Source organism: Anabrus simplex, chromosome 1, assembly GCF_040414725.1.
Source record: "Anabrus simplex isolate iqAnaSimp1 chromosome 1, ASM4041472v1, whole genome shotgun sequence".
In the NCBI taxonomy this organism is placed as follows: Eukaryota; Metazoa; Arthropoda; class Insecta; order Orthoptera; family Tettigoniidae; genus Anabrus; species Anabrus simplex.
This window is the reverse complement of record NC_090265.1, coordinates 23922693-23940558: the sequence shown is the minus strand read 5'-3', so window position 1 is coordinate 23940558 and position 17866 is coordinate 23922693. Positions and strand designations below refer to the sequence as shown.

Below are 17866 nucleotides of genomic sequence, written 5' to 3'. Positions count from 1 at the left end.
GAGTAAAAACTGTATTAAGAGGAAAACGCTGAAGAACTTGTAAATAACTGTAAATAGTAGCTGAATAAATTTAGTCGATAATAAAACACGCTACCTCCCTGTGTAGTGATTTTAGTTTTAACCTCTTAACTCTGGCGGAGCAAGTGCGGAAGCGTGGCATTGAGGATAAGAGCCTAGGGCGGCTGGCCGTGCCCACTGTACGGGATACTTTCAGCTCTCTGCTTTCCAGCTCACAGGGTTTCCACCAAATCCAAATTTTGAAATTCCCTGACATTTCCCTGTTTTCTAGACATAAAAAACAGTTTTTTCCCTGACACACAATGACAAAAAATAAAATTATAAAGGAAGTAAGTAAACTCGTATCCTCATTCCGAGGTGGTGCAGCTCTTTTCAGGCACACCTCCAATGGAGGTGAGCTGCATGCACCATTTCAATCATATACCAGCCCTCCTGCCATTCTTAAATTTCTGGCAGTACCAGGAATCGAACCCGGGCCTCCGAGGACGGCAGCTAATAACACTAACCGTTACGCTACGGAGGCGATAAAGGAAGTTTCCAGCTATGACAGTAATATTAAAAGACATTTTGAAAGCTTAACATCCAAAAAATAAATGAACAATTAATGTGCATATTAAATTTCAAAACTTGGAAGTTGAATTTAGTCTAACTAAATTCACTTGAAGATTAAAAAAATTGATTACCAATACTGCGCTGCAAAATTTCTTCTTCTATAGCCACCAACGACTGTCGAGTTTCTCCCATCACCCTCCACTTCTTTTCTTCTAATTCTTTCAGCAACAAAGTGGCCTTAATACCCTACACGCAAACGCAAATTGTCCTCTGCCTACCACAGCTACCACAACGAACACTATCACACATGACTCCACTGCATCTTCTTCTTCTTCTTCTTCTTCTTCTTCCTCCTCCTCCATTAAAGAAGGTTCACCACAGGCGGGATATCTACAGAATTATCTTTCAAGAGACCAAGTAACCAAAGCTGAGATTATATAGTGCATGCATACTGTCATGCAACACCATTCTTTACGTGCCAGCGAAGCTAGTGTACGTTTGTTCCCAGTAATGTTTCTACCCTATTTTCATAAACAAGTTCTTGAGATGTATAGTAAGTGCACACATTTCACCGTTGGTTCTGACGAGTCACTGAATAGTTTCTCAGATGGGCCAAATGGATACTAATGAGGTAAGCACTTCTTATTTTGATTCCGTGTTTCTTAGTCACTCTACCTCCTAGGATTTGTTAAATGATTTTTTTGCAAGGACTGCAAGGACTCAATCTAAAAAACTCTTACAAATTTCAATGGATGGTCCAAATATTAATAAAAAGTTCTTTCAGGATGTCAGTAATTTACTATATGATGATCCAGATCCTCCTTTTTGGTGAACATTGGACCTTGTGGCTTGCATACTGTGCACAATTCATATAAAATGCCAGTAAAAGAAACCCAGTGGAATATTGCAGAGTTTCTTCATGCTCTTCACTTCTTGTTTTGTCTGATTCGTTGGCTGAATGGTCAGCATACTGGCTTTCGGTTCAGAGGGTCGATTCTTGGCCGGGTCGGGGATTTTAACCTTAATTGGTTAATTCCAGTGGCCCAGGGGCTGGGTATTTGTGCTGTCCCTAACATTCCTGCAACTCAAACACCACACATGACACTATCCTCCACCACAATAACATGCAGTTACCTACGCATAGCAGATACCACCCACCCTCATCGGAGGGTCTGCCTTACAAGGGCTGCACCCAGCTAGAAAAAGACACACAAAATTATTACTTCTTGTTTTGCGACGTTCCTGCAAGACACATTATTCAGGTCCAAACGTATTTCCTTTGAAATTTTGTGCTATAAGATGACTTGAAAATTCGAAAGTCATTGAACGTGCTATAGATATCCTTCCTAATGTTGACAAATATGTGGAAGGAAAAAAACAGACACAAAAAAATCCCAAACTGTAACAGCTTCAAAATAGTATCAACTTGACTATCACTAAGATAGTGTATGCACTTCCTAACAATATCCGGCACTAAAACAAGAATAGGTACATTATTATTAAGAATTAAAGAAATAAATTATTCGCGGCTAATGACTGGCATACAAACGATGTTATGGCTGATCAAGACCACGGTGTCAATTTTTGCCGAGTCACATTCTTGCCACTTGTCTTTCATGAACTATACTGAGGTATGGTACACAGACGAACTATATACTAACCAAAACATGGATGTAAATAAAATTACATCTACACTGAACCCTATACCGCACATGCCGAGCCAGGCAGCTTAACCACATGGCTGCCACGTGGTGATGTATTGTACACGATACAGTTGGCAGCCAGGTTTCGAGACTGCACTCATTCTATATAAATCAATATGAATGGCAGCTTGGGATTGGCTGGATCAAGACTGAATACATACATAAATTATACTTCACAAACTCAAAAACTCCAAACCAACAAACAACTTTCATCTTACAATGTGATGTCACTTTATTTCTTTATTTTAAACCTTGTTCTGTATTCACAAAATTACACGTGATATTCCTCTGCGAACCATGTGACCTTGCCGCGGTGGGGAGGCTTGCGTGTCCCAATGATGCAGATAGCCGAGCCGCAGGTGCAACCATATCGGATGGGTATCTGTTGAGAGACCAGACTAACGAATGGTTCATCGAAAGGGGGGTAGCAGCCTTTCGGTAGTTGCAAGGGCGGCAGTCTAGATGATTGACTGATACGGCCTTGTAATAATACTCAACATGGCTTAGCTGTGTTGATACTGCTACACGGCTGAAAGCAACGGGAAACTACAGCCGTAACCACCTCCCGAGGACATGCAGCTCTCTCTGTATGAAAGATGTACTGATGATGGCTTCCTCCCGGGTAAAATATTCCGGAGGTAAACTAGTCCCCCATTCGGATCTCCGGGTGGGAACTACACGAGAGGGGGCGATCATCAGGAAGATGGATACTGACATTCTGCGAGTCGGAGCGTGGAATGTTAGGAGTTTGAATCGTTGTGGTAGGTTAGAGAATCTGAAAAGGGAGATGGATAGGCTAAAGTTAGATGTAGTTGGTATAAGTGAAGTACGTTGGCAGGAAGAACAGGATTTTTGGTCAGGCGACTACCGAATTATCAACACGAAATCAAACAGGGGTAATGCAGGAGTTGGTTTAATAATGAATAAAAAAATAGGGCAGCGGATAAGCTACTACGACCAGCATAGTGAAAGAATTATTGTCGCCAAGATAGACACCAAACCAATGCCCACCACAATAGTGCAGGTCTATATGCCTACTAGTTCAGCGGATGATGCAGAAATTGAAAGAATATATGAGGAGATAGAAGATTTAATACAATATGTCAAAGGTGATGAGAATCTAATTGTGATGGGAGACTGGAACGCAGTGGTAGGCCAAGGAAGAGAAGGTAGCACAGTAGGAGAATTTGGATTGGGACAAAGGAACGAAAGAGGAAGTCGGCTGGTTGAATTCTGCACTGACCATAATTTAGACCTCACCAATACTTGGTTCAAACACCACAAACGACGGCTGTATACGTGGACGAGACCTGGAGACACTGGAAGGTATCAAATAGACTTCATTATGATTAGGCAGAGATTCAGAAACCAGGTGTTGGATTGCAAAACTTTCCCAGGAGCAGACGTGGACTCTGACCACAACTTGTTGGTCATGAAATGCCATCTGAAGTTGAAGAAATTGAAGAAAGGAAAGAATGCAAAAAGATGGGATCTAGACAAGTTGAAAGAAAAGAGTGTGATGGATCGTTTCAAGGAATATGTTGCACAAGGACTAAATGAAAAGGCCGAAAGAAACACAGTAGAGGAAGAGTGGAGAGTCATGAAAAATGAAGTCGGTAGGGCTGCTGAAAAAATGTTAGGAAGGAAGAAAAGATCAACTAAGAATCAGTGGATAACTCAGGAGATACTAGACCTGATTGATGAACGACGAAAATACAAGAATGCTAGAAATGAAGAGGGCAGAAAAGAATACAGGCGATTAAAGAATCAAGTGGATAGAAAGTGCAAGGTAGCTAAGGAAGAATGGCTGAAGGAGAAGTGCAAGGATGTCGAAGGCTGTATGGTCCTGGGAAAGGTAGATGCTGCATACAGGAAAATCAAGGAAACCTTTGGAGAAAGGAAATCTAGGTGCATGAATATTAAGAGCTCAGATGGAAAGCCACTTCTAGGGAAAGAAGACAAAGCAGAAAGATGGCAGGAGCATATCCAACAGTTGTATCAAGGTAACGATGTAGATAATTTGGTTCTGGAACATGAAGAGGCTGTTGATGCTGATGAAATGGGAGACCCAATTTTGAGGTCAGAATTTGACAGAGCTGTGAGTGACCTAAATAGGAACAAGGCACCTGGAATTGATAATATTCCCTCTGAATTACTGGATGCCTTAGGAGAAACCAGCATGGTAAGGTTATTTCATTTAGTGTGCAAGATGTATGAGACAGGAGAAGTCCCATCCGATTTTCGGCAGAATGTTGTTATACCTATTCCCAAGAAAGCCGGTGCTGACAGGTGTGAAAACTACCGCACTATTAGTTTAGTATCTCATGCCTGCAAAATTTTAACACGTATTATTTACAGAAGAATGGAAAAACAAGTTGAAGCTGAGTTGGGGGAAGATCAATTTGGCTTCAGAAGAAATGTAGGAACACGTGAAGCAATCCTGACTTTACGTCTGATCTTAGAGGATCGAATCAAGAAGGACAAGCCCACGTACATGGCATTCGTAGATCTAGAAAAGGCATTCGATAATGTTGATTGGACCAGGCTGTTTATGATTCTGAAGATGATAGGGATCAGATACCGAGAACGAAGAATTATCTACAACCTGTATAAAAATCAGTCTGCAGTGATAAGAATCGAGGGCTTTGAAAAAGAAGCAGCAATCCAGAAAGGAGTGAGGCAAGGCTGCAGTTTGTCCCCTCTCCTTTTCAATGTTTACATAGAACAGGCAGTAAAGGAAATCAAAGAGAAATTTGGAAAGGGAATCACAGTCCAAGGAGAGGAAATCAAAACCTTGAGATTTGCCGATGATATTGTTATTTTATCTGAGACTGCAGAAGATCTCGAGAAGTTGCTGAATGGTATGGATGAAGTCTTAGGTAAGGAGTACAAGATGAAAATAAATAAGTCCAAAACAAAAGTAATGGAGTGCAGTCGAACGAAGGCAGGTGATGTAGGAAATATTAGATTAGGAAACGAAGTCTTAAAGGAAGTAGATGAATATTGTTACTTGGATAGTAAAATAACCAACGATGGCAGAAGTAAGGAGGACATAAAATGCAGACTAGCACAAGCAAGGAAGAGCTTTCTTAAGAAAAGAAATTTGCTCACTTCAAACATTGATATCGGAATTAGAAAGATGTTTTTGAAGACTTTTGTGTGGAGCGTGGCATTGTATGGAAGTGAAACATGGACGATAACTAGCTCAGAAAGAAAGAGAATAGAAGCTTTTGAAATGTGGTGTTATAGAAGAATGCTGAAGGTGAGATGGATAGATCGAATCACGAATGAAGAGATACTGAATCGAATTGGTGAGAGGAGAGCGATTTGGCTAAATTTGACGAGAAGAAGAGATAGAATGATAGGACACATCTTAAGACACCCAGGACTTGTTCGGTTGGTTTTTGAAGGAAGTGTAGGTGGCAAGAACGGTAGGGGTAGACCAAGGTATGAATATGACAAACAGATTAGAGCAGATGTAGGATGCAATAGTTACGTAGAAATGAAAAGGTTAGCACAGGATAGGGTGGCATGGAGAGCTGCATCAAACCAGTCTATGGACTGATGACTCAAACAACATTACAAGCTACTAGCCGTGCCTCAAATTCCCGAACACCTCGCGTGAAAGGTTAGAAACTCAAAGTGGCGCGGCCCGAACGGTGTCACGATGCATTACACATTTACACGAGGTTTGCCTACATCAGCACATTTAATAATTGTAGTAATAATAATAATGAGCACTCGAATGAGTATCAAGTTTAAGTGAAATTCACACTTTTCTGCATTCAGTGTTTCTTGTCTGTTTTTACATTTTTCGACATAGTGACTATCGCACAAGTCATTACATAGTAAAGAAACACAGTCATCCGTTGGGTTGTGGAATTTTGTCTATATGCATATTTCGTTGTGGAAGCCACATATTTAAGCGATTAGAAAACTGAGAATGCAATATAGGCCTCGCAATTCCGCAACACTACAGAATATCCAATAGTAAGCAGATCAAAACATTGAAAATTCGATCGATCAACTGATCGATCATAGTCGCTACTACTTGCTATCCATATAGCTATTGATGCTATTGGTTAATTCACATTCGAGATCACACTTGGTTTTTTTAAATGTTTATTCAGTTTTCTTTAGAATTTATTCCTGGCATAAAAGACATGCCCTAGATTAATGTTATAAAAAGTGAAAAATGTGCTTCTATTAACGGATAAATATGGTATGTCCATTTTATCTGGCAGAAGAACAAATTTCCAGATTTTTCTCTGAATTCCCTGACATTACCCAATTTTCTATACGGGTGGACACCATGTATTAAGATACAACAGGTTGCCTACTTTAAAAATTGGCCTATACATCATCATCATGAATTCCTTCCAGCGAGCCGGGTAGGATGTTTTAAGAATGATGTGCCTCCTTTTATTACGGTTCTGGTATGCTTCCTTTCCCTTTAGGACATCCCATGTTTCTCCTCTCTTCTCTAGGCCTTGGAGCTGGCATCAGACAGCCTCTTTAACCCAGTCCATGAGATGTCAGAGATGATTTGTGTTTACATGGATGGATAAATCCTTGAAAGATAAGAATTTCATTATGGTCCGTATTGAACTGAGATCACTATTAAAATTAATAAAATTATGTAATGGTTCCACCTTTTCAATGGGATTGACGAGTGTTCTGTGCATAGTTGGTCCTGAGAAGGACTTTTCATTTGTAAGTTCTCTTGCATACTTGTTGCTGTGTAGCAGCACCTTTGTGGAAGAATTAGCCAGTATTAAACCGTTGCCCAGGAATCGCCCGACTGCAGTAACCACAATCTTCAGGGAGGCTCCTTCCTTGCTGCGACCAGGTCTTAACATTGACAACTGTAGTAGAAGCTGGATTTCAACGAGCTCTCAAATCAGCTCCAGTTTTCGTGGATCTTACAGCAGCTTACGACACTGTATGGAGGGAGGGCTTGATGTCCAAATTTATTGAAATCATCCCATGTCAAAAGTTGGCACTTTTAATGAACAATATGCTTTCTGACAGGCGCTTTAAGGTGTTCCTGAATGGGCAAGCTAGCAGGTGGAGAATTCTAAACAGTGGCCTACCTCAGGGATCAGTTCTGGCCCCCATTTTGTTTAACATGTATATCCATTACATGCCTCACACAGATTCCATTAAAATCCAGTATGCAGACGACCTAGCATAATCAAGAGTAAAGATTTCATGAACTGTGAGAATGTTCTAACTAGTGATCTGGTGAAACTGAGTGATTACTTCCACAAATGGAGACTTCAACCCAACCCAAACAAGACCCAGGGTACTGCATTCCATTTAAATAATAAAGAAGCCCAAAGGAAGCTACAAGTGACTTTTGACGGAATTGAAGTACCCCATAACTAAAATCCAATATATCTTGGAATCACTCTGGATCAGTCCTTGGCATTCAAACAGCAGTGCATCAAGTTATCGAGGAAACTTGGCTCAAGAGTGAATCTACTCCGCAAGTTTCCCGGAAGCAGCTGGGGTGCAGACGCTAATACTCTACGTTCTGCTGCACTCGCTCTTGTGTATTCTGCTGGTGAATATTGTGCCCCTGTATGGGAAAACAGCGCTCATACCACTAAGATTGATGTGCAACTCAATGAGACCATGAGGGTTATCACTGGTACTGTTAGATCTACTCCCACACAGTGGCTATCAGTCCCAGCTAATATCGCTCTGCAAGATCTAAGGAGGAAAGCAGCTAAGGTAAGCTTGCTCGAGAAGATCACCTCTCATAAGAACTCTCCGTTGTATGGTGCCCTGCAAGATCCACCAACAACACGTTTGAAATCACGCAAGCCACCCTGGGTTGATTTAGAAGGTATCAATTCTTTCAACATGACCTACAAGTGGCAACAACGTTGAAACGAACATCCACCCAACAATGCTCACCTGGTTGAAGATCCTACAAAGAAGGTAGAGGGATTCCAACTACCACGCCAAACCTGGTCGAAGCTGAACCGCATTAGAACGGGTCAAGGGAGTGTGGTCACACCTTAAAGAAATGGGGTTTTCGTACATCTGCTGCCTGTGACTGTGGAGTGGAGGACCAAACCATACAACACATTGATCAAGAGTGCCCACTTCGTGCATTTGATGGTGGTCTGAAGACTCTACACCAAGTGACACCATGTGCTCTGGAATGGTTGTCAAATTTGGATATTTCCATTTGATTATTTGTAAACTATTGTGTACTGGTACAACCATACGCTGTATATACCTTTTCAATACATGTAAACTTAGTAATGTAAGGTTACATCACTAGCTGATCATAAACGGTACTGGTTTCAACCCTAAGTTCCAGGTCATCAGCAGCCGATCACTTAAAAACAGGAAAAACAATGCACAGATAAATAAACAGTAATGTAGAAGAGACAGTTTATTCACCAGACGTAATTTCGTGTGGCGCAGTATAACACATGTGACTGTAGCACTATGTTTTAAAAGTTTTTAAAATCTTGAAAAGAAGAATAAATAGCTCAAGGATCAATATTGTAATCGTATGCTTAATGTATGAAGATGCAGATGATTAGTCTTGTAATGCAGAAACAGTTGACATTAAAAAACAAATGTGAAGAGAATCCCATCTTCACTTTCTTAAGTCACTACCTCATATGAGGGTAAGGGCTGCATCCGTGGTATGAAATCCGGTACCACAATGCATTGAAGCTACCTACAGAAGCGTAAGCGGCAAATGATGAGTGTGAAGGTCACTCAAACCCGGTACTTTCTAACTGATGGCCCCTGACATCTGGTGACTCTACTAGAAACTATAGACTCGCAAGTCATCCACTTCCAATGAATGCTGGATTAAAGAGAACACTGTAAGTTTATAGTAATGTAAAGTTAATGAAATCGTACGTCCAGTCGTCATATGTCCGCTGTCATACGTCCAAGTACGTCAGTAAGTCAAATAACTCACTTAACTGAACAAATAACAGATAACGGATTGAAGGTACCGGTGAATTAATAAGCTCAGAACCCCGAGGTATCTTATTAAATTACAGTTGGTAATGGAATGTCATAGTACGATGAAATAGTATTGAATAAACATTGCAGTTTCTTCAGGCAGAAGATGAACAAATGTAAATAAATGGCGTGAAACATCGAGGGAAATGTGTAGTGGAGGCCATGGAATGAGTTGGATCAAATGGGCCAAGTTCAATTTATATACGGTGGCCATACGTTATCTATCTAGTATGATATAATATGAGAATCAAGACTCATTATAAGATAGTTGACTGGCACGTCAAACTATGAAGGTGACGGATTGTTAAATGAATTCCTTTGCCAATGTCAATGATTTTAAGAGCATACTGCATCAAAGAGGTTATGCATTTAATGTCAAAAACATCTGGGAGGATACAGAACTTGGAAGATTCTTCAAATGGAAACCGACTTTTATTATTGCAGTCTAGCATTGGATTTTGTTTCAAAAAGAACAATATATAGATAATTGAAAAAGGATTCTGAAAGCTTTAGAAGTATCGCACACGATTAGGAAAGAAGTATACGAATAACTTATTGTAAAAAGAAAAGATATATCTGATTCTCTCCCAAAATACTGAGGCAAGTGTTAACTAAAAATACTGTGAATGGTATTCATGTATTCAACTAATCTCACATTACAAGTTTCAGGTACTACGATGTCGAGCAACATGCAAGGAATTTATCAAAAGATGTTCAAATATCCAATCATGAGGAACTAATTTAAAGGAGTGGTCCTGACGGATCTGGAGAGTGTTGAGATGGATGCCAATGGATAAAATTAAGACCGAGAAATGAGAGGTGTCGTCTTCCCAAAGTCAACAGCCCGATAAGTACTCAAAATAAATGTCCTAAATCTATCCTGCTATGTAGTTGCTTAAGGTAGAGTAGAATAATTTTGTGGTGTCAAAAACGTGACATGCACAGACAGACAACTTGAATGCTACCGTACGGTCGTCGATCACTACTTCATAATGAGTAGGCGAATAATGATGTGATTTTATTACGAATAATCCTGGAAATTATGATCTGCCGTATGCTATATTATGGGAATCTAAGGGCCAATAGTAGATATTATGGAATTTTAGGCATGGACGCTTTATTTATTAAGATAATATCATTGTAAATGAATCTCAGCGTGATTTATTGCTCAGATACATATTATTGGAAGGGAACCATGAGGTGATTAACATGTGCGTAAATTAGGGTCATCTACGATCGTATTTTCATATTAGGCATAGTCTTCGCGAATGTGATGGCAATATTATCGCGTTAGTATTGATTTAATAGATATGCAAGGATACTGTAAATAGTCTTCAAGAAATAATGTGCCTGAGTATTTAAAACATGAAGTGAGAATTCGTTGAGCATGACAGGTGTGTAGGATGATAAGAGGTTTTGTAATAGTATTGTCAAATAATATGAATGATTAATGTTGTGTGGATCGATGGAGAATAATTCATTGGGGTTACGCATTTAATGGAATGATGCAGTTTTAGAAAGTCCCGGTGATATATTATTTGAAGTAAAGCTTGGTGTTTTGTCATGCATATGAATTTAATGGTAGTAATGAATGGTGAGTTCTTAGGCATGGATGTGATGTTTGCAATAATATTTTCGAGGAGTACTGAAGTTGCTTGTATGATGATCATCAAAGATGCCATAATTTGAGATTTAATATAGGAAAATTACGCACAAATATGAAAGGATGAAATAGGGTTTTTGCTAATAAATGACACCATGTGGATGTGAGAATCTCACAGATGAGATGTGTAGATATTATTTGTGAGTAGTGTGTAGATTGATCTTCCTGCTAACTAATATTCTTCTAATAGATTACAAAGTTGGTGCTTCGTGTTGAAAGTAGATTTTCTTAGGATTCTTTCATGGAGAATACCAGATGCTGCAGTCATTGGAGATTTTTGAATCATTATTATTGGTGATGACTGTATTTTCAGAAATTTGTTGTCTAGGTGCAGCTGTTGCAGTATTTCAAAGGAGGCTGATTTCATTAATTATGCAACCTTTATGGAGAGCATCCCAAAGTCCAGGGGCCTGTTCCAGGTACGAACTTTGCAACTTTTCACTTTGCACTTTTCAGTTTAGATTTTGTTCCACACCATCACTTTTCTGATTTAGCTTGCAAAGTGAAAAGTTAGGAATCTTTTCACTTTTCAAGTCTGTTATGTTCCTCCATTGGTACAGAAATGCAAAGTGCAAAGAAATGAAGAGAAAAGTTCAGAAATCTTGCAAAGAGATGATTCCCTTTTCATCTGTTAATTAACAAGTATGTAAACGGGCTTCTCGGCGTAAAATTTAGTTTAGTGATATAAACACATTACGACGAGAGCTTTTGTTAGCATCAAGGACAGTGATGAAAAATTCAACAAGAGAACGTGCAAAGACAGGCTTAATTTTCATAACCTCACTTCGACGGAATTTCGTAAGTGATTTCGTATTACCCCAACACAGGCTGACTATATTCTTGAAATGATTGGGAATTTATCAAAACATGCAACAAAAGGAAGTCAATCCCTTTCCGAAAAAGGACAAATTCTTATATGCTTACATTGGTTAGTAAATGGTGCCCAGCTGCACGGTGTAGCAGCAATGCATGGGACATCAAAATCAATTATTTGCAGAACTGTTACCAAAGTCGTAGATGTTATAGTAAATGTAATATTTCCTAACATAGTACGTTGGCCTGATAATCCACTTAATATAGGGATGGGATTTCTAATGAAGGGTCAATTTCCCTCTGCGTGTGTTGCCGGTACTCTCGTTAATATTGATGCGCGTCATAATTTGAGACGTTATTTTTAAAGTTGCCAAAAACGATGTCCCGTTTCTCCGTGACAACTTCCAGCACGGCCAGCTTCTTCTAATAACCTTTCTTTCCCATGATAAAAACTTTAAAATAATGGTACCACAATTATACCACCAAGTTCACCGCGAAAAAAAAAAAAAGCATTAAAATAATATAGAGTATTAGGCCTATACAGTTTGCCCATGGAATAAACCTGATCGGATTCGCAAAGTTGAAAAGTTGCAAAGTTCGTTCGTGGAACAGGCCCCACGTCTCACAACCATAAGTTAGCACACTCCAAACAAAGGTTTTAACAAATTTCTTCCTGGTTTCAATTCCTACGTGCTTATTTAACAATAGATTTTTCCTGCTTTGAAACACTTGTTTTGCCATAGCAATTCTTCTTTTGAATTCCGTCAGGCACTGATTATCATTGGTAATAACACTACCCAGATAACAAAATTCTTTAACCTGATCTTTTTTTTCACGGCCTAATTTAATGTTTGTTTTCCTTTCAGTCTTCTTCTTTTTTTCTTTTGCGGAAATGTGGTTCTGGAGAAGATTGACAGGGACAAGTTGGACAGAAAAAAAAAGCTAATATCCAAATCTTGAATGACGTTAATGAGAAATGGACCTTAACTTATTTTATAGAGCAGAGGAAAGCTAAATTTCTTGGACACGTCCTACGACATGACACCTATCTCCAGAATGTCTTCGAAGGAAAGGTCCTAGGGAAGAAGTCGAGAGGAAGACCACGTCTGTCATACCTTAGGAACATAATCACTCAGCTGGGTTTTGCTTCCTATGTCATGATGAAAAGGAATGCGGAAGACCGTGGGATGTGGCTGCAGTGACAAGGCAAAGACACCATGTCATTATGTATCGGAAGCTGAGGGTTGTCTAAAATTTCTTGTATTACCGAAGAAGAACGTTCTTCCACCAAAGGTTTGGAGAAGGTATATGACAAGACAGTTCAGCTTAAGCCACGAAGGAGAGCGGACGTATGAGTAGAGAGCTCGGGAGTGGGAGTAAGGAGTGAGTGCTGAGTGCAGGAAGCTTGTGAGGAGTTTAACAACAATGATTGGAGTAGATCAATACAGGGCGGCTATTGGAGGATGGCAGAGGAGAATCAAGAAAGAAGAAGTAAAATCAGGTGGGTGTAAAGTGGATTTGGTAATCAAAGGAGAAGTAGTGTTAACAGCGGCGGTGGTCATAATGTTGCTACTGATTGGAGGTGTAGAGCCGAACCCAGGCCCGACATCTAGTGGAAATGAGGGATGGGAAGACATAGAAGAATTCAAAAAATGGGTAAAAGAGACGGTGGTAGAAGTGTGCCCCTTTGAGCAAATTAAGAATATGATCCAAGAACAAACCAGGGAGTTTGGAAAAATGAAGTTATGGCTGCGAGAAATGACGGACGATATAACATCACAAGTGAGAAAGAACGACGAGGAAGTGGCAATATTAAGAGAAAGAATAGGACGACTGGAAGAGGAGACGTTGAAATTGAAAGCGGAAGTGAATGCCAATACATTGAATCGCAGGAAGAAGTGCTTATTTATTTATGGGGTGCCTGAGGAGGTGAGAGAAGACAAAGTACGTACAATTTACAAAGTAGTCGACTTAATACAGGGGAAATTGAAACTTAACTTTAGCGAAGTGGACATAGATGACGTACAGAGAGTGGGAAGAACTAGGGGCAACAGGCCTATCAAAGTAGAACTGTTTTCTATGTTGATGGCTGATGCTGTGATAGGCAATTCGAGTAACATGCAGAGAGAAAAAATATGGATCAAGAGAGACGTGGGATGGGAGGCTATTAGGAATGAGAAAATACTCAGAAAACACAAGATACGTGCGATAAATCAAGGACTGAGAGCTACTATTAAAGGACAAGAGCTAGTGGTATCAGGCAGAAATTGGAAGAGGAACTGGTCTGTGAATAGACTGCTGGACTTGAGAAATGAAGATTAAAAAAACGAAGAAAAAATGAGCAGTGCAACGAGAGGTGGAGAAGTGAGGAGAGATAACAGTAACAGTGTAATGTGTGAAGAGGGTCAGAGAGAGAGGCGCTAAGTGAAAATGTAACCATTAACAGTGAAGAAGTTCAGGAAGAGGTGACAAGTGAAAGGGTGACCATGAGCAGTGAAGAAGAAAGGCAGAGGAGTGAAAGCAGTGAAGTAAGGGAAGTGACGGGTAAAAAGGTGACGTCAGAGGCAACCGGAGGATGTCTCAATAGGAGTTGGGAAAGAGGCAAGGGCAGAAGATTAACGGAGATGATGGGAGCTGAAGGTGGAGGCAAAAGAACACAACAGAGTGAAGATGGTGATGAAGCGGCGGCCAAAAGAGGTGGCAGAGAAACAGGAAAGTATAGAAAACTGACAGACATGTGGGATTCAGGTAGAAATGAGAAGGGTGTAGTCACTAGAAGTAAAAAGAACAATAGTATAGGGAGTAGTGAAAATAAAGATTGTTAGATGTAAGAATGTAGTGTTGAGGAATGAGTGTTTGGTATTTGTAGGTGAAGATCAAGTGATATTTTGAAGGTTGTGATGGTGTATGAGTGTGTGGTATTTGTAGATGGAGATTTATTTGATGGTAGACGAGTGTGTGCTAGGGCTGAAATGTGGTGTTGGAAGTAGAGGTGGTATATGCTGAAATGTGGTGTTGGAAAGGTATGGAGAAGTGGTGGTGCACTCATGAGTAAGTTGTATTTAATGTGATGGTATACGAGTGGGTGGTATTTGTAGATGTTGAAATGTGGTGTTGGAAAAGTATGAAGATGTAGTAATGTAATTTGGCTATTTGTAAATTTTGGTTTGGTGGAAGATGAAGTTTTCGGTAGGTAATTATGATGGGTGGCCGAGGCGGTAAAGGCGTGCTCGGCTCGCCCGGAAGGACGTGGGTTCGAATCCCCGTCAGGAAGTCGTAAAATTTAAGAAATGAGATTTCCACTTCCGGAGGTGCATATGGCCCTGAGGTTCACTCAGCCTACACCAAAATTGAGTACCAGGGTAATTCCTGGGGGCAAAGGCGGCCGGGCGTAGAGCTAACCACTCCACCCCATCAAGTGCCGAGGTTACGGATAGTGGAAGCCTTTACCTTCCACCCCTCCAAGGGCCTTCATGGCCTGTAGGGAGATGACTTTGCTCTTATTAGGATGAGTATGAGTGTATGGTAAATTGAGTATGGTAGATGAGTGTGTGCTAGAGATGAAAGGTGGTGTTGGAAATAGAGGTGGTATATGTTGAAATGTGGTGTTGGAAAGGTATGAGAAGTAGTGGTGCACTTATGAGTAAGTTGTAAATGAAGGTGGTTTGATATTCTATGTGATATGAAATTTGGAGATGGAGAAGTGGTGGTACTTTTCAATGGCAGATTTTAAGTGTTGAGAGGGACGAGAACTGAGAAGTGGTGTTTGTTTAAGTGTTGAGAGGGATGTGAATAGAGAATTGGTGTTTGTAAACTTTGGTTTGGTGGATGTGATGACAAATGGATGGTGGACGTTTAATTATTGCTATATTATGTGAGTGTTAAGTGATGATGTATTGGTATTAAATTGCAGTAGAGACGGTAATTTATTGCTGAAATGTGGAGATGGAGAAAGGGTGGTATATGTAATGGCAGAATTTAAGTGCTGAGAGGGAGGAGAATTGAGAATTGGTGTTTGTTTGTAAACTTTGGTTTGGTGGACGTGGAGTATGGCTTGGCATTTAAATTGATTAAGCATGGCTGACAAGGATAAAATTGCAACGTGAGCATACGTGAGCATGAATACGCAATGGCAGAATGTAATGTAAGTCTGGAGTGGGTCAAGTAAAATAAGGTAGGAGGAATGGAATGTGCAAGGGTTTGCGTGTCTAGTTAAGAGAGGCATGAAGGTCTTTGACATTCTTAATACTGCTGATTTTATTTCAACTTTATTATGTATTTTAATTATGTTTATTTAAACTACACATTCTGGGAAAACAACAGGAATATTCAGCAAGGACGTTGGACGTGGCATGAAAGGGCCGAGGATGACTACCGTGGTGACCCTCACGTTTCCAGAGTATCTGAGGAATTTCATGGCATGTCCATGGAGTACGTTTGATTTTTAAAATTTTTATTAATATTGTTTTGTTTGCTCATTTTTGTTCTCTGCGTGTTTTATTTTTCTTTTCTTTTTTTCTGTACAGTATGTAGAGTTTGAAAGAGTGAATTTTGGCATGGGCTGAACATGTTATTTTTCTCATTTAAAGGATCAAATGGGTATTATTACTGTAGATCTAGAGAAAAATAATGAAGTATCAAAGTATCAGTATATGACAAGATTGGTTTCCAGAAGGTGGGTGTTGTTCTTCAAGTTCTGCTGATAATTCACATTGTGCTGTTAAGCTGAGTGTCAACTTTTCTTGTGTGAGTGCTGTTTAACCACACTGGAGAACAATATTCTACTACTGAATAGAACAATCCAAGTGCAGAGATACGCAGTGTGTTGGTGGGGGAACCCCAAGTGGTGCCACATAACTTATGAAGAATATTGTTTCTGGTTCTTACTTTGGCTGCAATGTTTTCCAGATGCCTCATGTAGGAGAGCATTCTATCTAAAGTAATCCCAAGGTACTTGGGGTGGGTGTTGGGCAGGAATAATAATATTGCTGTTGTTCATACGGTAACACTAGCTAATGTACCCGCGCTTCGCTACAGTATTCTATATTAGGTAGTGTACATGTTGGGAGTAAGAGTGTATTAAATTGCATAGCTCTGAATATTACTCCAGAAACGCAACCGGGAAGTCACCATATGTCTTTTTTCATGGGAAGACTTTGTTAGGGAATATTCATGACCTACCATCAGTCACAATCAAGTTGGGAATTTTCATTATAGTGGCAGACACTCATCTACCTTTTTAAATCCTCAGAAAGACTGTCTTAGTGGTTTACACAACTGAAATCAACACAGGTCATTACAATGATGTCAGTAGGAATGATGCGATTAAAATCAGTGCTATCATATGAAATACTAGATGAAATGAAAAACCATCCATTTTCTCACTTTTAACAAACAGTACTACGCTGCTGATCTAAGAGTCTGAAGTTCTAGAGCTGGAATGACCAGGCCGCAGACAGCTGTGAACACTCCTCTGCTATTATTTTGTTACATGTGGACATTGCTCATTCCAATCAGCGCCTCAGAGCAGGGATCGAATAGATGTAATACTATGATGAACCAGTGTGTTACTTAACAGCTGTATCAGAAAATGTATGAACCAGAGGAATGGCATGCTAAAGAAGAAAGTTATCTAACTCCCTAGTGTTTTCCCGCCAATATTCAGGCAGGCTGTTTTACTCGGTATGCAGCAGTAATCCTATCTAACACATATGAGTGGCAGCATAAGTAACAAAGAACATAACAACACACTTTAAATACCAATCTGATTTTCATTAAATTCTCTTAAGCCATTTTCTCGTGATGCACGTACATACATACATACATACATACATACATACATACATACATACATTACGGAAAATTAAAGAAGGCATTTCCTTGTTACTGAGGATACGACCGATACAGAAATATCCTTCTTTTTAAATTCTGAGCAATGTACAGACAAAACTCTTACCGAGTGGCAAGTACAGTACCGCCACAGTTTGCAACCCGCCTGCTCGTTGCTCTCGTCACGTGACAGACAGTCCTCCCGAGCGGAGCAGGTTACACTGGCTCCCTAGAGCAACTATGTGATGACGTGTGATCTAATCAATCCAAAACAGATGGCAAACTGAGT

General features: G+C 39.9%; 1 protein-coding gene across 4 annotated transcripts in view; it reads right to left on the bottom strand.

Moving 5' to 3' along the window:
* Positions 1 to 17866, bottom strand: part of LOC136883405 (bromodomain-containing protein 8) — a 445412-nt gene that overhangs the window by 155510 nt on the left and 272036 nt on the right. The window lies entirely within an intron of this gene.